This window comes from Phocoena sinus, chromosome 5 (assembly GCF_008692025.1).
Source record: "Phocoena sinus isolate mPhoSin1 chromosome 5, mPhoSin1.pri, whole genome shotgun sequence".
Taxonomy (NCBI): domain Eukaryota; kingdom Metazoa; phylum Chordata; class Mammalia; order Artiodactyla; family Phocoenidae; genus Phocoena; species Phocoena sinus.
Window position 1 is genome coordinate 22,393,847 of NC_045767.1, and position 22,344 is coordinate 22,416,190.

A 22,344-nucleotide genomic window follows, 5' to 3' on the forward strand; every position below is an offset into this window, starting at 1 on the left:
GAGAGTCACATCCTTGTAACATCTGGATTTAAGCAACCTTTGGAAACACATCTATCTTTCTCTGCTTGAACCTGTTGCTTTGGTTAGGCTGGTCTTCCTGTTCCTCCCCTATAGTAATGCTTTGTTCATTTTGATCTCTGAATATTGGCTCAAGCCCTTCCTCTCACCTAGAATGCCTTCTGTTCTCTCATCCAATTCTTCCAGTTAAAAAGACCCAATTCTTCAATTCTTCTCTTCCTAAAAAGCTTCTCCTGGTTACTTCAGTCCAGAGTAAAATAGGCAAGGGAAACATTCTCTAAATCTGCAGCTCTCACGGCCTCAGAGCCCATGCGCCACCTAGGACACACTATTGTGGGACATTTCATATTGTGGAACTGAGTTATCATTTAGCTTCTCACATGTGAACATTTAAATTTCCCATTATGTTGTACCTTCTCTGACAACAGAAGCGGTTTGGCATGGTGGTAAAGCGTATGAAGTCTAGAGCAAGACTGTCTGGGCTCAAGTCATCACTTACTATCTATGTGATCTTGGGCAATGTATTTTATTACACCTTAGTTTTCTCATCTGTAAAACTGTGGATAATATTATACTCCCCTCATAGACTTATCATGGGGATTCAATGAGTTAGTATGTGTAAGATGCTTAGACAGTGCCCAGCACATAATAAGTACTTTGTAAGTGTTAGCTATTATTCTTCCTTATATATTTCCCCACGTATAGATACATAGATAGATAAACATATCTATCTATACACACACACATTGTATCTATATCAACATCTATATCTATATATCTGAAAAAATAGTTAATCAACTAACCAGTTAATTTGGGGAGTGTGGAAATACCATCTATTTCAAGAATATATATATGTTTCTCTCTAGCTCAGTTTTGTGCCTGAATTATGCCTAGAGTTCCTTCAGCTTCTCGTTCTTTTCCTGACTTAACATGAGTGTTCTTCTAAGACAGAGAGATGGGCAGCAGACTTAATTTCAGTTAAGACTTTGACCAGAATAGAAATGCCCATTTTTAGTTGAACATCCTTTCCCATTTGAGACATAAATATTCCCTAAATGGCAATGATGAGTCTATATAAAAGGATGCTTTGTATTACAATTTGTGTTCGGTTTGGAAATAGGATCTAGGACTTTCCCCTGAAGTTAAAAACAAGAGAGAGAGAAAGAGAGAAATGGGGAAAAAAAAAAAAAAACACTTAAATGATGAAGACATTTAAGGCACATCTGTAGCCAAATTGCCTTTTTTTAAAACACCTTCTTTTGTTTTAAAGATGTGTACAGATGGTAAAATATGATTACATGAAATTTTATGTACTTAAATCTTTTAAAACACTGAAATAAAAATGTGATTTTATAACATAACACAGTAAAACCTACATGAGAAGAGCATACATAATTGGTGATGCTAAGGAGAAGTTACAGGCAGAATCTGAGGAGAGAGCTATAGACACCATGTAGACAGATATGGGCCATGTGTCAGGAGGGGGGAGATGGACAAGGACCTGAGCAGGAATCCTGGCCTTCTGGGAGGGGTGAAGGGGACACAGGATCTGCTCCACCTTTCTGCATTCTAATGCACTCTTCACCAAGCCCGGAGGAGTTCAGTTTTGTTGGAGAAAAATTCACTGGAGAGGACCAAGAGAGATCAGTACCTCTGATTCTCCATGGAACTCATCAATACTCAATTTCACGCTGGCTTATGGTCTTCACTTTGGTGATCTTTGGCAGTCTATATTAATTCCAAGGAGTCTATAATAAGCAGGGTGGTTCTGCAGTTACACATGAAAATTATGAAAATACAACAATAGGTATTATACATGGCACAAAGTGTTCAAAGCTTCATGGTGTGCACAATTGTGAGCAATTTTTGATTTTCAAAAGGAATGGCTATAGTTGGAGAAAGGTTGGGTCCTGCAGAATCTCTCCTGTTCTTGCCTGAAGTTAATACCCTCTAACACCACTTCTGAGACCCCTATGCCTTTAGTCATTAATTAGTGCATTCAAATAATCAATGAATAATGAGCACCTATCCTGTCCCAATGTGATGAATCCTATGAAAGGAGAAGTACAGGGTATTGGTGAACTTTAGAAACAATGGTGTGCCCATTAAAAGCTTCAAATTATAATAAATGCAGGAGAACTTTTATCATTTTCTCTGAACTCTCAACATAGTTTGGATGAATCAGCTAAACATTTTAGTTCAAAATGAATCATGTGTTTAAACTCATATGTGAGGGTTAAAAAAGGGTTGTCTTCCTACCCCTTATTACAAAACTTCCGTTAAATGAAGTGCCAAGGTCACTTATTAGTTATGCTAATGGAACTACAACCTTGTTTTCTTTCTTTTCGCCTTAGGTTCTTGGGGTGGGGGGAGGCAGAAGGACTTATTTAAAGGAAAAAATGTAGGCTTTGCAGGGTTCTGCGTTAGAATTCTGACTTTCCTAGTTTCAATCTGTATCTACAACTTTGAAAATTACTCAACGTCTCTGAACTTCAGTTTTCTCTTCTATAAAATTGGCATAATAATAATTCCTTCCAGGGTTGTTGTAGGACTAGAAATAAAGCTTTATAAAGCACCTGGCACAGTGCCTGAAACTTTATAAAACACTTAATAAATAGTATATGTTAGTATCATTGTTGAAAGCTACCAAATTCTCCTTTGTTGACTTGTATGTGTAATAATAGAAGGTGCCTAATTGTTCTATCTGGAAAGATGAATTAAATACCTACCATTCAATGTGATCAACTAAAATACCAACAAAAACAACTGAATAGTAAGATTTAATACTTGTGTTTACAGATTGCTATTACCTTATTTCTGGCATTTTTTTTTTTTACCAATCTACATTCTTACTGGAATGGAATTTGAGAATTATATTTAAAATCAATGAGTTAATTCAGAATACATAATTACAAGTAACTCGGATTCAGACAGAATATCCCCTTTTCTCATAAGTAAAAAGTTTAGTGTTGAATATTATATAAGAGAAAAAAAGAGAGCTATTTCACTAAATTCAATACCAGAAGAAGGAATAAGCTATATGTGATAAATGAAGTCTTGGTGAATTTATCTCTACTGAAAATGCCTGTTGCTCTGGTTAGGCATCTTGCATATCTTATCTGTAGTCTATCTTCATAATCATCTTCAAAGTGGTATAGGGAGATTTCCGCCCCCACTTCTAATTTTTCCAGGGTGGGGAGGTGGCGACCTATTGTCTCCTCTTTACCACTCTTCACTCACTCTTGGAGGAGGAGGAAGAGGGCCTTGCCTGATGGTTGAGACTGGGAGCAGGGACTGGGCAAGCCCAGCTCAAGTCACACCTCCTCTTGCTCTTCCCAGGTCAGGAGACACCTTACCCAGGATCTGTTCTCAGCTAGATCATGTGATAAGTTTAGAAGAGTGGCTGGGAATTCCCTGGCGGTCCAGTGATTAGGACTGCTCTGCACTTTCACTGCCAGGGCCCTGGTTCAATCCCTGGTCAGGCAACCAAGATCCCACAAGCCACAAGGCAGGGCCAAAAAAAAAAAAAAGCAGCTTCTTTGCCTGAGCCTGGTTGAGGAAGTTTAATGGTGGGATGAAATATTAAGAAGCTCATTATGTCTATCCACCTTGGCTACATCCTCAAATTCAGCTTAATTTAGTTTAGTTTTTTTTTTTTTTTTTTTTTTGCGGCACGCGGGCCTCTCACTGTTGTGGCCTCTCCCGTTGCGGAGCACAGGCTCCGGACGTGCAGGCTTAGCGGCCATGGCTCACGGGCCCAGCCACTCCGCGGCAGGTGGGATCTTCCCGGACCGGGGCATGAACCCGTGTCCCCTGCATCGGCAGGCGGACTCTCAACCACTGCGCCACCAGGGAAGCCCTTAATTTAGTTTTTAAAAGTTTTTATATTTAAATCTTCATCTGTTTCCTGTGTTTTGCTTCTTAATTATTTCCAATCTCTTGGCCACATCCTCAAATTCAGTTTAATTTAGTTTTTATATTTAAATCTTCATCTGTTTTGCTTCTTAATTGTTTCCAATCTCAAGACTAGATATAATTTGCATTTTATGATGAAAAAACTTATGTTTGGAGAAGTAACATATATAGCCCAAGATTACACAGTAAACAGCTGAGTTAGAATTCCAGCCCTGGCCCACTTTACTGTACACTTTAGTTTCTTTTCAGGATACAATGTTGCCTTCTTTTTGTTGAACAGTAAAAATAACATAACAGCAGTAATAAAACTCCTGGTCCTATTTGGAAGCTATATATTTTCACACTTGCGCCGCAACAAACTTGCTATCTCTTTATGTACTGGTCCCGTCTGGTAACAGAAAGTGTCTGCTCTGAACTTCCGTCCTTATATTCTGTCTCTGCACAAACCAAGTACATAGAGAAAGAAGACAGGAGACAGACTTAATTAGGCCATAATGTTAGTCAAATCCTCCCTCCCCCAGCTCCCTCCAACATATCTCACTGTTTAGGACTAGTGATTTTTCTAGATTTATCTATGCAATAGCATGAAGCCTTGAATAACTTTATACTTGGGTAAAACTTTCTACGTACTTGTGTAGAAATGGACCTTCAGAGTGCCTGGTTACATTATTTGCACACTTGAATATCTTACTCCTTTTCCACAGCTGATTTAGTTTATGGTTCTGACTTTCTGGGACACAACCCTGTATTAACTGTATTTAACTACATTAACTGTATCTTCTTATCTTCTATATTCTTGATGCTCTAACATCGGGGACCTCACGGACTAGAGAGGGACTGCCTCTCCCAAGTTAGCTAATTCCTAGAGATAGTGAACAACGTGCTTTGCCTTTGAGCACAATGTTGATGCAGAGCAACCGATTCTGAGCGCACACCCCCACCTGCCTCCTCTGTTCAGTGCTCCAGGAGGCAGCACTCCTCTGCCCTAATCAGCTCAGGACCAGGTACCAGACAGCGAGGGGCCACCTTGATAATCCAGAGCCCTCCAAGATCATCCAGACTATCCAATCCTAAACCTGCTCACCTGGCCTTGCCCATTCCCTCCCTGGAAAGCACCGTAAAGGCTTTGCCCAAGGTCTCCCTCTCGCCCCTCCTCCTGACCAACCCCGGTTGTTCCCCATGTGGCCCTTCATGGTATGGCATGTCCCCTCCCCTTGGGAACTGTGAGTGACAAACTACAGTTGACCCTTCAACAACACTGTGTGGGTTCACATATATGAGAATTCTTTCCAACAGTAAATGTAACAATACTCCAGGATCCGTGGTTGGTTGAATCCAAGGATGAGGCACCGTGGATACAGAGGACTGACTATAAGTTATGCGTGATTTCCAAATGCAAGGAGGGTTGGAGCCCCTAACTCCCACTTTGTTCAAGGGTCAACTATATCTTTTCAGTGGCAATTATCTCCCGATCTTTTGGCCTTACCATGTCTGAATATAAACAAAATCCTGAGTACATTTAAAACAAATCCGTACCCTTGCAAATAGCAAAAGAATACATGCAACCATATATATATTTTAATATACTTGCCTTTTTGTAGCAAAGTTATACTACAAATATACTATATATTCAAGTCTTAAGTTATACTGTAAAGCTGTATTACCATAAATTAATGAAATAATAATTTTCTATGATTCTTTAGATAAAATACTATTGAGACAAGGATATGGAGGTTGTTTTCTATTGTGATTTCTTTTAATGGAATGTTGTTTTCTGAACTTCATTACATGCATTTGATAGTGGTTTAGAGTGAAAGCAATTTGAAGCCACCTGGTTGCCTTACAGATTCAAATGGAATTTTTCTGTAAGCTTCATGAAGACAGGGGTTATTTTCAATATAAATATTATGAAGCCAGAATGAAACAAAACAAATTATAATTTTTATGTACATTCTAGAGGAAAAATGCAGGATAGCATTACTCGATACTATATGTAAAAGCACCTAGCTAGGTGATCAACATGTAGTAGAATTTTTTTTTTTTTTTTTTTTTTTTTTTTTTGCGGTACGCGGGCCTCTCACTGTTGTGGCCTCTCCCGTAGTGGAGCACAGGCTCCGGATGCGCAGGCTCAGCAGCCATGGCTCACGGGCCCAGCCGCTCCACGGCACGTGGGATCTTCCCGGACCGGGGCACGAACCCGTGTACCCTGCATCGGCAGGCAGACTCTCAGCCACTGCGCCACCAGGGAAGCCCAGTAGAATTTTTAAATGCTATTTTTCCCTACCAATATCTATAAGAGCACCCAAAAAGATTTGTGTTCCATTTTAGAGGGAAGTTGAAGTATTGAAAACTAACAGCAGTCTACCAGGGTTAGGGTAGTATTTCTCAACCTTTTTTCATGATCATTTTCTAAGGGAGTCTTTTTTCCTAATTGTCCCCAACCCATGAAATGCTAATGCTACAGATATACTACACACATGTGTACGTGCTGTGGTCCTCTGGAGGCCCACAAACCAGTATAACAGCTAAGGTATTTTTTTGCCCCTAGAGAACTAATTTTTACCCCCATGGGGGCGATCTCACCTCACTGATAGCCAGTGAGAATACATGGTTAGAGTTACCAATGGTTCTTAACCCTGGCTACTCAGTAGAACTACCTGAAAGGGATTTAGTTACCAGGTCCCCATTCTGAGATTTTTATGTAATTCATCTGGAATGGGACCCAGGCTTTGTTATTTTAAAACTCTCCAATGGGTTAGATCTAGAAAGATCCTTTACTGCTAACCAGAGAGAAGCAAGTCTAAGTGCTTATTCAATACTTTAAGCCTGTGACAAGTTAATCAAGTAACATGACATGGTGTGTTTGTGATTTACCTTCATTGTAAATTGACATATAATACATCAATTCTTTCACACTGTAATAAAAACTTGTATATTTATATGAATGTCCCATGTACAATTAGGGGACAAATGTGGTGGAGAAAGTGAGCAATGATCATGATTCCGGGAATGTGGTATTTAAAGGAGGAAATCCCCCCTTTTCATTTTGGGGCAGCAGAGGGACATTACCTGGGGCAGGAGCATGCTCAGTTGACACTGTGACCGCAGGAGGGCCTGTTTTGGTAGAATTGTAGTTCTCAAACTGTGGTTCCTGGACCTTAGAACTTACTAGAAATGCAAATTATTCGACCTTACCCCAGACCTACTGAATCAGAAATGTGTGGAGTGGGAGACAGTGATCTTTGGTTTAACAAGCCCCCAGGTTATTACTGTGATCCACTCTTGAGTTTGAGAACCACTCAGCCATGGTAAAACATGGTTCCTGAGCATCGTATGTCCCAGCTGCTACTTTTCTTCCTTAAGAAAATTTGCTTTTTAATCCTACTGCTGATTTTTATCCTGTATTTGATTAATTTGTTCTTAATTTTGTTCCTATGAATCAAGATCTTGACAATCTGGACCATATTAGTGCCATTAATGAACTTCAAGAATTCCATCTTTCATAAACCACCGTTGGAAATATTAAGTGAAACAGAGCTCTAAACCAAACACTTTGAACCTCTCTTTAAACAATTCTACAGAGGGAAAAGAAGAAGGTTTTTTCTGTTGTTTATTTTTGTTGTTTATTTTTTTTTCTTTTGCTTCCAGAGTTAATTAGCCAAAGAAGTATTCTTTTGGACTATTATAGACATTTAAAATTATTTATGTTTTGCTGGAAATGCCAAACGTAATCAGATCCCCAAAACTAGGGTGACATTAAAGAAAAAGCAAGTTAGGTTATGGTGATAATTATATCTTGTCTCTCATTATTATTTAAATCATGCCAATTCCAAAGCTACACTGTCCTTCTTTAAAAAAAAAAAAAAAAGTGCTATGGAAGCACTTCCTACCAGAACTTAAAACATATTCCACATGCTAGAATTAAACTGTTCCATTCCCTTAAATTGTTTTACTTTTCCACATAGTTCAAAATTGTCTTTTAACAAGGGAATAGATCCAAAATCAGAAGTGTGATGATTACTCCTTCTGCGCCAGGCCTTTTAATAGAATGCTGATTCCTCCCATACAGAGAGAGGAAGAGGACCTGAGACACAGAGGATAAGAGTAGAGTTTGAGGCAATAAACTTATTTCGGGTGGCTTTAATCAAACTTAAGAGGACTGGAATGAAGGTCATCCTCCTCCTCTACACTTTAAGAGGAAATGCTGCTTTAAATAGGCTCAGGTTGTTAACATGAACATGCTTAGAAAATAATATCGTATGGGAATCCAGGCATAAAAACAAAGTGCTGTGTCCCATTTGCTATGTAGCTTAAAGGGGAAGGCTGTAACACGTTACATGTCTCACTGCCCATAAAAGATAATACATCTCTGCTTGTGACCTTATTGTTCAAATATACATTGTGCCTGATGTAAACCATTTTCCCCATCTGGCTGTAAAAGAGATAATACAGAGATGACAGAGAAGTTTATCACCAGAGACTCTGAAGTTCATAGAACTCAGTCAGTCTGCCTAAAGATGAATTAAATGGATTTGAAGCCAAGTAAAAATGTGATCTGTTATAAAACCTGAAACACCAGCAAAAAAAAACACCTCATCTTGATAGAACAGAGGGATTAAGAAGAGTGTTTGGTTAAAAATTTTAGCTGTAACCTCACAAGAGTAAGACAACTAATCAATTCAGTAAAAAATTGGTCAACTCTTCAGTGCTTGACCCAAAAGTCCTAGCCTAAATGTATTTCTCCTAACCATACTGATTTTTAAAGAAAAATAGAAAACCTTTTATTGATTTCATTCTTAAAATACCCATGGCACTCTCTCAGCACTTTACATAAGACATTTAGAAAAGAGAACATGCTCAATTATTTTATGATGAATTTGAAATGTTAGAGGAAATTATAAGGAGACTAACATACCTTAGTGTAACTTTTCAGGATTTTACAGTCTCCAACAATATTAATGAAGACAGAAAATGCACTGTACCAATTCAAATAGAGTTTAAAGAACATAAAAAGAATAACCAGTTACTGCCTTAAATTTACGGTCAGAATGCAACAGAGAGTGAGCAAATGATGTGGAGGCTCACGTAGGAAAGCAGAGGCTAACCCGGGGTCTGACTGCCAGAGTATGGAATCCTTTGAGAGCTGTTCTCTTCTTTCTGGGTGGCAGATTTCTAAAACTGGGTCACAGAAAAAATGAGATAGTCAGTGACCTCTCCTAATCATCTGTCAGCTGTATTCCAAATAGCACTGGAGCTCACCAAACAGCACATCTTGAGCCCTCATTTGGCAAGAAAGTGCTGGTTTTGCCTCATGTCTTACCTTTCTTTCTAAACCTTCAAAGTCATATCTTGCTTTTTCCAGGTATTTTCCTGATAATGGTTTTAAACAGTATTAAACTATTCAGTCAATATCTGCTTTCAAAACAGCCGTAAGAGAAACTTTTGAGGGACAAATTGTTGACTATTTCAATTACATATATGTAACACACTAGTTTTGAAGTCATCATGTTATGGAACTTTGGAGATAATTATACAGGACAATTTGGGGCACATTATCTTCCTTTTTAAAACCTGTGTAGCAACTATCTTGGGTTGTTATTACTTGGTTTCTAACATCTTTATCTTAATACACACCTTGCTTTCTTGTCCCAAGTAAGATGTCTCAGTGGCTCCCACCTAAGGTATACATAAAGTTGCTTGCACGGTGCACTAGTAGTTCAAATCTGGATCTAATACTTATTGACTCTTTTTTTTCTTCTACTTGTTTGGTTTTAGTTTTTAGAATTTCTTTTTTTCTTTCTTTAACTCATCCTGATTTGGGACAGCCAAGGGTTTTGTGTCATGGGTGATGTTTTCCTATCAATATTCTCTTAGAGTAACACTATATTGATCTTTGGAACCTAGAATGATACATAGCAAAACATCTTTTATCAGAATTCTTTGTGTTCTTTGTATATTTCTTAAACAAGATCCTTCTACAAAGAGTAATGGATAGGAAATAAGAAATTAAAGAAATAACATGACTCTTAAATACAGTCGGAATATACTATTACAGAAACTTTTGGCAGGTGCAAATGATAATGGTTTACATTTATTTCATGCTTACTACATGCTGGGCACAGTATTAAGTATTGTACATTCATTATCATTTAATAAACAGCAGTTCCAGGAGATAAGTACCATAATTGTGCCTGTTTGTTTCATGAAGGAACTGAGGTTTAGAGAGGGCAACAACTAGTTCAAAGTCGTACACCAGTTAAGGCAGGATGCCAACACAGCTCTTCCGGACCCCAGTGCTTCACTGCCACACCATCTGCTTTCCTATCTGCATAACCCTAAATGCCCCCTCAATGATGTATATTTTTAATGTTAACTTTCAGCTAAACTCCACCATAATTCATTTTTCAAGCATTGTATGTAATTGCTAGATCCACTGTACAAAGCCATTGAAGAACTAAGTAACCTATTATTTCCTTGCCCAAGGACATTAGTTGTCAAAATAGCTCTCCTAAAAACCAAAACAAATATGATAAGCATGATGGTTGAAACATAAAATTTTATTTTATTTTTTGTTATTGCTGTTGTTCTTGTTATTGGTTGGTAAAACATGGCCTGCAGCATTGCCATGAAATAGAACTTCTGACTTCAGTTTGAATCAGCATAAAAGTTAGCCATTAGCTCAGCCTACTTTCAGCTAACATACGTTGCTGTTTGACTTGAGTTGCTATGCTACTCCCAATAGGGGTATGTCCTTTTCCTTTATTTATTATGGGAAGGCAGTGTTTTGTTTTCACTGTAGATAGTCCAAAAAGAACAGAGGAGTTAGCTAAGCGACTGGTAACCATCCCGATTTGCCTAGGACTAAGGGGTTTCCCAGGAAGCAGGACTTCCCATTTTAAAATCAGGTCTCTCCCTGGCAAACTGTGATGCATTGCTATTCTACTAAGAGTAGACTTGTAGTTTTATCAATTCTTCTTCTATAACACTAACTTATCTCATGTACACTAGACAGGCACTTGATTTGATGTTGAAAAGCCATCCTAAATTAGGTCTATGTGGCCAAAGTAAAGTTGACATCTGAGGAAAAAGCTTAAATACCTCCTTGCCTAAAGTAGAAATTCCCAGATTTTGAAGTATGTGTGGTATCACAACTTAAAAATTAAACTTTAACAGAGAACAGATTGGTGGTTGTTAGAGGTGGGGGGTTGGGTGCAGAAAATGGATGATGTGTACTGAAGTACAAACTTTCAGTTATAAGATTAATAAGTTCTGGGGATGTAATGTACAGTATGGTGACTATAGTTAACAACACCATATTGTATATATATATATTTAAATTATCTATTTATTTATTAGTATTTTATTTTATTTTATTTTTGGCTGCGTTGGGTCTTCGTTGATGCACGTGGGCTTTCTCTAGTTGCGGCGAGCAGGGGCTACTCTTTGTTGCAGTGCGCGGGCTTCTCATTGCGGTGGCTTCTCTTGTTGCAGAGCACGGGCTCTAGGCACGCAGACTTCAGTAGTTGTGGCACGCAGGCTCAGTAGTTATGGCACGTGGGCTCTAGAGTGCAGGCTCAGTAGCTGTGGCTCACGGGCTTAGTTGCTCCACGGCATGTGGGATCTTCCCGGACCAGGGCTCGAACCCGTGTCCCCTGCATTGGCAGGCGGATTCTTAACCACTGTGCCACCAGGGAAGTCCCCATATTATATATTTAAAAGTGCCAGAAGAGTAGATCTTAAAAGTTCTCATCACAAGGAAAAAGAGTTGTAACTATGTGAGGTGATGGATGTTAACTAAACTTACTGTGGTAATCGTTTGCAATATACACATATATCAAATCATTATCTTGTACACTTTAAATGAATACAATTATATATGTCAATTATATCTCAATAAAACTGGGGAAAAGAAAACATTTAAACTTTTACATATAAAAAGCACTATAAGACCTGTCCTAAACATCCTCATGCTGACAGAAATTTGGTTGTGTGCAAACCTGGCATTATTTCCACATATATTTGTGGCACTGAAATCAATATGAATATCAAGTAATGTTTTGCTAGCACTCATACCTCAATATGAGCATTTCTCCTGAAAATGGTCATCCTGAGAGGTTATACTCCAATGACAATGACTTAGCTCAAGACATTTCTAAAACTCCTTTTTAGAATTGCCTTTAAAGTCAGATTCATATAGTTTATAGCCTGTCCTCAATTTTTATGAACATGGTATTAGGAGCAAGGATGATTTTCCTTATTCATCATATATAGGTCCAAATAACTTGATATTTTTCCCCCCAAAGCAAATTCCTGCCTAAAAGGGCAATGCTTGCAACTTCTGATGTTATTCAAAAGAGCATGACAGGGCTTCCCTGGTGGCGCAGTGGTTGAGAGTCCGCCTGCCGATGCAGGGGACACGGGTTCGTGCCCCGGTCTGGGAAGATCCCACATGCCGCGGAGCGGCTGGGCCCGTGAGCCATGGCCGCTGAGCCTGCGCGTCCGGAGCCTGTCCTCCGCAACGGGAGAGGCCACAACAGTGAGAGGCCCGCGTAACGCATAAAAAAAAAAAAAAAAAAAAAAAAAAAAAAAAAAAAAAAGAGCATGACACAGGCCCTGAAGACCATCCCAAAAAGATGTGACAGCATTGCTTTGATCAATGGCAGCATGTTAAGCTTAAGAAGACAACTCCAGTTTTAAAGAGAGCAATTTTGGAATTACAAGCTCTATATGATTGTTCCTTTCCCCCCACATGACTTATGTTAACTTAAAGTCATACCTTTTTTTTTTTTTTTTTAAAGTCATACCTTTAAACTGTCAGTTAAAAAGCCTATAATTTCAGTGTTCATTTTAAGCCCAGACCTCAGTGTCACCATGCTATGTATCAATCCACTTAGATTTCCTTTCATGGTGTCTGCTGAAATACTGAACCCCTCTCTTGCAGCTTGCCATGTGTCCTCCTCTAAAAATTACTTTTCCCCTCAGGCCTGCTGTCTTTACCTCTAAGATATCAGCTACTTAGCTTGTATTGCTTCGTGGAGAAGTCGGGGAACATGGTTGGATGTGTGAGGTGTTTTTAGGTAAACCGGTCAAACACATCACCCTCTAACAGAAGGGTTTTCAATGTCAGCACTATTGACATTTTGGATTGGATAACTGTCTGTTGCAGGGGACTGTTCTGTGTATTATAGGATATATAGCAACATCCCTGGACTCTATCAGCTAGATGCCAGCTGTGAGAACCAAAAACGTCTCCAGACATTGCGGAATGTCCCCCCACAGGGCAAAATTGCCCCTGGTAAAGAACCACTGGCTAACGCAAGGAACATAGAGATGTGTTGGTCTCTTTATAGAGTTGTAAATCATACACATTATGCGGAGCCAAATTAAACTTTACTTGGTTGGAAAGGAAAAAAAAAACAAGCCTCATATTTATTTATTTATTTTCTGCTTCAGAGCATTTAATGGATTTTCTATGTGAAAACAACAATGTAGGAAGTAAAATACTTTTAATTGCTGGAGCACAATTGAGTGATTTTAATGGAGACACTGCTAAATGCTGGGGTTTCCTACATGTGGGGAACCAGGAACCCAACCTCTTGGAGCGCCAGGAGTACGGACAATAAATGAACAGTGACAAGTGAAATAAGAGGTATGACAGAAGTAAAACCCTCACATTTAAACCAAATAAAAATATTTTTTACTTAGTTGATGGGTATAACAAAATCTGTATCTGGAAAAAAAATGCTATGCTTTCCAGGTGAAACACTAACCACATATGCCAGATAGAAAGGTGTCCATTCATTTTTTTTTTTCATTCCACTAATATTTACTGGGCATCTGCCAAGCAAGAGACACTACCCTGGGCAATGGGGCTACAGTAGTGAACAAGACAGACAAGATCTCTGCTCTCAAGAAGCCTACAATTTAGCAAGTTTGGGAGATGTAAGCAACACAGTGAGATATGTACCATCCCACAGTAGGTGACAGGGTAGTGTATTAATCATGTTTTTTATTGTCTGTATTTTATGATATTTTGACATATTGGTGGAGTGGGGAGGATTTCTGGCTGGAGAGACATTGCCCCTCCCAGAGCTAGTTAATTCCTAAAATGATAAACAACATGCCTGAGGGCACTCCTTTCATATGCAAATAAACCAATCCTGACTCTATACCCCCAACCATCTTTGTTATCTAACCCTCACCCACCAAGCCAATACTTCCTGTGCCCTAAATCAATGCAGGTGCCAGACAACTAGGACCGCCCTTATGCCCCAAACCCTGCTGGAATTATTCAAACTAGCCAACCCTAAACTGTTTTCCCACCCTGCTTTGCCTTCCCATGGAAAACACAATAAAGACTGTGACCTGTGCTTTCCCCTCATTCCTTTCTACATCCCGACTGACACTGGTGCTTCCCCATGTGGCCCTGCAGGGCACAATACATACCCTCCTCTCTGAAAGTGTAAGGAATAAAGATCTTCTTTCAAAGGCATTAACCCCTCTATGTTGTCGCTCAGTCACCTCTGAAGTTTTAAATCCTACAGCTATAGTCATTGAGATTGGCACATACAAAGGTTACCTTATTCTAGTCAAGGGGACAAGAAAAGCTTCCCTGAGGAAGGACAGAATTAGTAAGGTGACTACATGGGGAATACATTTCATGCAGGGAGAAAAGAATATATAAATGGCCAGGTGTGACCAAGTTGCAATGAGAGTAGAAGTGCAGATTCACTCAGAGTGTTCATCTGGGAGGCAACCAGAAATCTTAAGTATTTACATCAGGTAAGTAACAGGATTTACTCTGTTTAATCCTTCTAGCTGCTTTTTGGGGGCAGAGACCAGATAGTAGGTTTTGAAGCAATATAGGAAAAGACTGATAGTGTCCTGAATGAAGCTGGTGACTGGGAATGAACAGAAGCTGCCCTCAGTCCAATAACACGCACAGAGGAGGCATTCAACTTGTATTTGTTGAATAAATGAAAAAATGTAAGTTCTCATGCTTGAGTCATAGGACAGTTTTTTCAATAATCACTTAAAACCAATTTACTATAATTTTGGAAATAATTCTAATAATGTTTTCTAATCCACAGGCAATTAGAAACAAACAAGGGAGTGGCGATGGAACTAGAGATACACTCACACACACTGACCGGGCACCGAAAGCTAAACAGTGAAAGAGAAGAAACTAAAAAGGCTTTGTACGTGGCAGTCTAGCATTCTTTGGTATAAATGCCAACGTGTTCACAAATTTTAACACAATACAATTTGGAAACTGATGCTCTTGTGAGAACATGGAGTCTCCAACGAGGCTGTTGCAACAGGCAGGACTCTATTAAGTAAATCAAGAGAGGATATGTAAACTTCTAATAGATTTATTGTACAATGGCAATTATTTTTAGTTCTTAGCTTTTAGAGCAATGATTATATGAAAGTTAGAAAGATTCAAAGTGTAAAAGATGATGCATCTTAGCTGAGCTTCCAGATATCTGGAATATGTGCATTATCTGGGGTAGCTCACTCTCTAACAGTGGGAAAGCCATATAAACAAGTTGCTGCCATATGTGGAAATGCATTACTCAGAATGACAAAATGGAATCTTTGCCTTTCTCATTTATAAACTCATAAAGGCGATGTTTCTTACAAAAGCATGTAAAGCATGACACAGCATTTCCAAGCGGCAACCCCATTGATATCAATGTCCTCTATGTCAGTGGGTATAAGAATCAAGGGGGATTTTTACAGTGTGAGTTCCCTCTCCGTCCTCCATGGCACGGCACAAACATGTATTCTGCTGCATGAGCTTCCCTGCCACCAACTTATGACTGTGTTCTTAGGCATTAATATAAAGCTCACTCAAAAAATATTCCTAAATAGGGCACAATGGTTAAACTGGCAATGCTATAAATATTACAGGGCCGAAGTATATTTTCGTCTTTATTTCTCTAGGCCAGACACTGTTAAGCCAACTGTTAATACACAAACTTTGTTGTTGTTGTCAAGGAGAGTGTGCAGCTTCTTCAGGGCTATTTTAAATGCTGTGCCTCATTTCAAATAAACATTTACCCAAAGGTGCTTGACAGTGAAAAATCTGTACGCTGTCATAATCCGTTTACACAGAGCAGTATTTTCACTGTATAGACCCTGCTAAAGGTACGAAAAGCTCCCCCCGTGGAAATCCCATCAAAAAGGAAAAAAGTGGGGACCTTGAAGATGGCGGAAGAGTAAGACGCGGAGATCGTCTTCCTCCCCACGGATACACCAGAAATACATCCACACGTGGAACAACTCCTACAGAACTCCTACTGAAGGCTGGCAGAAGACCTCAGACCTCCCAAAAGGCAAGAAACTCCCCACGTAACTGGGTAGGGCAAAAGAAAAAACAGAGACAAAAGAATAAGGACGGCACCTGCACCAGTGGGAGGGAGCTGTGAAGGAGGAAAAGTTTCCACACACTAGGAAGCCCCTCCGCGGGCGGAGACTGCGGGAGGCAGAGGGGGGAGTTTCGGGACCGCGGAGTAGTACACAGCGACGGGTGCGGAGGGCAAAGCGGGGAGATTCCTGCACAGACGATCGGTGCTGACCGGCACTCACCAGCCCGAGTGGCTTGTCTGCTCACCCGCCGGGGCGGGCGGGGCTGCGAGCTGAGGCTCGGGTTTTGGTTTTGGACGGAGCTCAGGGAGAGGACTGGGGTTGGCGGCTTGAACATAGCCTGAAGGGGTTAGTGCACCACGACTAGCCGGGAGGGAGTTCGGGGAAAAGCCTGCACTGGCCGAAGAGGCAAGAGACTTTTTCTTCCCTCTTTGTTTCCTGGTGCGCGAGGAGAGGGGTTTAAGAGCGCTGCTTAAAGGATCTCCAGAGACGGGCGCGAGCCGCGGCTAAAAGCGCGAACCCCAGAGACGGGCGCGAGCCGCGGCTGAGGGCGCGAGCCCCCGAGACGGGCGCGAGCCGCGGCTGAAAGCGCAAACCCCAGAGACGGGCGCGAGCCGCAGCTAAAACCGCGGACCCCAGAGACGGGCGGGAGACGCTAAGGCTGCTGCTGCCGCCACCAAGGGCCTGTGTGCGAGCACAGGTCACTCTCCACACCCCTCTTCCGCGGAGCCTGTGCAGCCCGCCACTGCCAGGTTCCCGGGATCCAGGGACAACTTCCCCGGGAGTACGCACGGCGGGTCTCAGGCTGGTGCAACATCACGCCGGCCTCTGCCGCAACGTCACGCTGCCTCTGCAGCTGCAGGCCCGCCCCGCACGTAGTGCCCCTCCTACCCCCATCCCCCAACCCCCGGCCTGAGTGAGCCGGAGGCCCCGAATCAGCGGCTCCTTTAACCCCGTCCTGTCTGAGCGAAAAAACAGACGCCCTCCAGCGACCTACACGCAGAGGCAGGGCCAAATCCAAAGCTGAGCTCCTGTGAGCTGTGAGAACAAAGAGGAGAAAGGGAAATCTCTCCCAGCAGCCACAGAAGCAGTGGATTAAAGCTCCACAATCAACTTGATATACCCTGCATCTGTGGAATACCTGAATAGACAAGGAATGATCCCAAATTGAAGAGGTGGAATTTAGGAGCGAGATCTATGATTTTTTTCCCTTTTCCTCTTTTTGTGAATGTGTACGTGTATGCTTCTGTGTGAGATCCTGTCTGTATACTCTTGCTTCCACCATTTGTCCTAGGGCTCTATCCGTCCATGACTTTTTTTTAAAAATTCTGTTTCTTAATAATTAAGTTTAATTGTGATAACTTTATTATACTTTACCTTCGTTCTTTCTTTCTTTCCTTCCTTCCTTCCCTCCTTTAGACAACGAATCACCCCAAATTGAGGAGGTGGTCTCAGGGAGCAGGATTTATGATTTTTCCCCCTTTACCTCTTTTTGTGAAGGTGTATGTGTATGCTTCTGTGTAAGATTTTCTCTGTATAGCTTTGCTTCCAACATTTGTCCTAAGGTTCTATCCGTCCCTTTTTTTTTTTCTAAATATTTTTTAATTCAATAACTATATTATACTTTATTTTATTTTTACTGTATCATCTTTCTTTCTGTCTTTTTTCCTTCTTTCCCTCCTTCCTTCCTTCCTCCCTCCCTCCCTCCCTCCTTTCTTTCCTTCTTTGCTTCTTTCTTCCCTCCTTCCTTTCCTCCTTTCCTTCTTTCTTTACTCATACTTCTACTAATTCTCCCTACTTTTTCTCCCTTTTATTCTGAGCTGTGTGGGTGAAAGGCTCTTGGTGCTCCAGCCAGGAGTCAGGGCTCTGCCTCTGAGGTAGGAGAGCCAACTTCAGGACACTGGTCAACAAGAGACCTCCCAGCTCCACATAATATTAAACGGTGGAAATCTCCCAGAGACCTCCATCTTAACACCAGCACCCAGCTTCACTCAACGACCAGCAAGCCACAGTGCTGGACAACCTATGCCAAACAACTAGCAAAACAGGAACACAACCCCACCCATTAGCAGAGAGGCTGCCTAAAATCATAATAAGGCCACAGACACCCCAAAACACACCACCAGACGTGAACCTGCCCACTAGAGAGACAAGATCCAGCTTCATCCAGCACAACACAGGCACTAGTCCCCTCCACCAGGAAGCCTACACAACCCACTGAAACAACCTTAGCCACTGGAGACAGACATCAAAAACAACGGGAACTACGAAAGTGCAGCCTGCAAAAAGGAGACCCCAAACACAGTAAGATAAGCAAAATGAGAAGACAGAAAAACACACAGCAGATGAAGGAGCAAGATAAAAACCCACCAGACCTAACAAATGAAGAGGAAATAGGCAATCTACCTGAAAAAGAATTCAGAATAATGATAGTAAGGATGATCCGAAATCTTGGAAGTAGAATGGACAAAATGCAAGAAACAGTTAACAAGGACCTACAAGAACTAAAGATGAAACAAGCAACGATGAACAATGCAATAAATGAAATTAAAATCACTCTAGATAGGATCAATAGCAGAATAACTGAGGCAGAAGAACGGATAAGTGACCTGGAAGATAAAGTAGTGGAAATAACTACTGCAGAGCAGAATAAAGAAAAAAGAATGAAAAGAACTGAGGACAGTCTCAGAGACCTCTGGGACAACATGAAACGCACCAACATTCGAATTATAGGGGCTCCAGAAGAAGAAGAAAGAAAGAAAGGGACTGAGAAAATATTTGAAGAGATTATAGTTGAAAACTTCCCTAATATGGGAAAGGAAATAGTTAATCAAGTCCAGGAAGCACAGAGGGTCCCATACAGGATAAATACAAGGAGAAACACGCCAAGACACATATTAATCAAACTGTCAAAAATTAAATACAAAGAAAGCATATTAAAAGCAGCAAGGGAAAAACAACAAATAACACACAAGGGAATCCCCATAAGGTTAACAGCTGATCTCTCAGCAGAAACCCTACAAGCCAGAAGGGAGTGGCAGGACATACTGAAAGTGATGAAGGAGAATAGCCTGCAACCAAGACTACTCTACCCAGCAAGGATCTCATTCACATTTGATGGAGAAATTAAAACCTTTACAGACAAGCAAAAGCTGAGAGAGTTCAGCACCACCAAACCAGCTTTACAACAAAGGCTAAAGGAACTTCTCTAGACACGAAAAACAAGAATAGGAAATGACCTATAGTAGCGAACCCAAAACAATATATAAAATGGAAATAGGAACATATATATCGATAATTACCTTAAATGTAAATGGACTAAATGCTCCCACCAAAAGACACAGATTGGCTGAATGGATACAAAAACAAGACCCTTATATATGCTGTCTACAAGAGACCCACTTCAGAACTAGAGACACATACAGACTGAAAGTAAGGGGATGGAAAAAGATATTCCATGCAAATGGAAACCAAAAGAAAGCTGGAGTAGCAATTCTCATATCAGACAAAATAGACTTTAAAATAAGGACTATTAAAAGGGACAAAGAAGGACACTACATAATGATCAAGGGATCGATCCAAGAAGAAGATATAACAATTGTAAATATTTATGCACCCAACATAGGAGCACCTCAATACATAAGGCAAATACTAACAACCATAAAAGGGGAGATCAACAGTAACACATTCATAGTAGGGGACTTTAACACCCCACTTTCACCCATGGACAGATCATCCAAAATGAAAATAAATAAGGAAACACAAGCTTTAAATGATACATTAAACAAGATGGACTTAATTGATATTTATAGGACACTCCATCCAAAAACAACAGAATACACATTTTTCTCAAGTGCTCATGGAACATTTTCCAGGATAGATCATATCTTGGGTCACAAATCAAGCCTTGGTAAATTTAAGAAAACTGAAATTGTATCAAGTATCTTTTCCGACCACAACGCCATGAGACTAGATATCAATTACAGGAAAAGATCTGTAAAAAATACAAACACATGGAGGCTAAACAATACACTACTTAATAATGAAGTGATCACTGAAGAAATCAAAGGGGAAATCAAAAAATACCTAGAAACAAATGACAATGGAGACACAACGACCCAAAACCTATGGGATGCAGCAAAAGCAGTTCTAAGGGGGAAGTTTATAGCAATACAAGCCCACCTTAAGAAGCAGGAAACATCTCGAATAAACAACCTAACCTTGCACCTCAAGCAATTAGAGAAAGAAGAACAAAAAAACCCCAAAGCTAGCAGAAGGAAAGAAATCATAAAAATCAGATCAGAAATAAATGAAAAATAAATGAAGGAAACAATAGCAAAGATCAATAAAACAAAAAGCTGGTTCTTTGAGAAGATAAACAAAATAGATAAACCACTAGCCAGACTCATCAAGAAAAAAAGGGAGAAGACTCAAATCAATAGAATTAGAAATGAAAAAGGAGAAGTAACAACTGACACTGCAGAAATAAAAAAAATCATGAGAGATTACTACAAGCAACTCTATGCCAATAAAATGGACAATCTGGAAGAAATGGACAAATTCTTAGAAATGCACAACCTGCCAAGACTGAATCAGGAAGAAATAGAAAATATGAACAGACCAATCACAAGCACTGAAATTGAAACTGTGATTAAAAACCTTCCAACAAACAAAAGCCCAGGACCAGATGGCTTCACAGGTGAATTCTATCAAACGTTTAGAGAAGAGCTAACACCTATCCTTCTCAAACTCTTCCAAAATATAGCAGAGGGAGGAACACTCCCAAATTCCTTCTACAAAGCCACCATCACCTTGATACCAAAACCAGACAAGGATGTCACAAAGAAAGAAAACTACAGGCCAATATCACTGATGAACATAGATGCAAAAATCCTCAACAAAATACTAGCAAACAGAATCCAACAGCACATTAAAAGGATCATACACCATGATCAAGTGGGGTTTATTCCAGGAATGCAAGGATTCTTCAATATACGCAAATCTATCAATGTGATAAACCATATTAACAAATTGAAGGAGAAAAACCATATGATCATCTCAATAGATGCAGAGAAAGCTTTCGACAAAATTCAACACCCATTTATGATAAAAACCCTCCAGAAAGTAGGCATAGAGGGAACTTTCCTAAACATAATAAAAGCCATATATGACAAGCCCACAGCAAACATCATCCTCAATGGTGAAAAACTGAAAGCATTTCCACTAAGATCAGGAACAAGACAAGGTTGCCCACTCTCACCACTCTTATTCAACATAGTTTTGGAAGTTTTAGCCACAGCAATCAGAGAAGAAAAGGAAATAAAAGGAATCCAAATCGGAAAAGAAGAAGTAAAGCTGTCACTGTTTGCAGATGACATGATACTATACATAGAGAATCCTAAAGATGCTACCAGAAAACTACTAGAGCTAATCAATGAATTTGGTAAAGTAGCAGGATACAAAATTAATGCACAGAAATCTCTGGCATTCCTATATACTAATGATGAAAAATCTGAAAGTGAAATCAAGAAAACACTCCCATTTACCATCGCAACAAAAAGAATAAAATATCTAGGAATAAACCTACCTAAGGATACGAAAGACCTGTATGCAGAAAATTATAAGACACTGATGAAAGAAATTAAAGATGATACAAATAGATGGAGAGATATACCATGTTCTTGGATGGGAAGAATCAATATTGTGAAAATGACTCTACTACCCAAAGCAATCTACAGATTCAATGCAATCCCTATCAAACTACCACTGGCATTTTTCACAGAACTAGAACAAAAAATTTCGCAATTTGTATGGAAACACAAAAGACCCCGAATAGCCAAAGCAATCTTGAGAACGAAAAAAGGAGCTGGAGGAATAAGGCTCCCTGACTTCAGACTATACTACAAAGCATCAGTAATCAAGACAGTATGGTACTGGCACAAAAACAGAAAGATAGATCAGTGGAACAGGATAGAAAGCCCAGAGATAAACCCACGCACATATGGACACCTTATCTTTGATAAAGGAGGCAGGAATGTACAG

At 40.1% G+C, this 22,344-nt stretch overlaps 1 protein-coding gene and 1 long non-coding RNA gene across 8 annotated transcripts in view; one reads left to right on the forward strand and one right to left on the reverse strand.

Annotated features, from left to right (window-relative positions):
- Window positions 1–22,344, forward strand: part of LOC116753884 — a 289,521-nt gene that overhangs the window by 222,520 nt on the left and 44,657 nt on the right. Inside the window, exon 10 of one of the 6 annotated variants that reach the window (XR_004349908.1) lies at window positions 13,387–13,582. The exons of the other annotated variants lie outside the window; for them this stretch is intronic. This is a non-coding gene — a long non-coding RNA (uncharacterized LOC116753884). The remainder of the gene's footprint in view (window positions 1–13,386; window positions 13,583–22,344) is intronic. 6 annotated transcript variants of the gene reach the window in all.
- Window positions 1–22,344, reverse strand: part of SYNPO2 (synaptopodin 2) — a 178,683-nt gene that overhangs the window by 107,458 nt on the left and 48,881 nt on the right. The gene's annotated exons all lie outside the window — the stretch shown is intronic.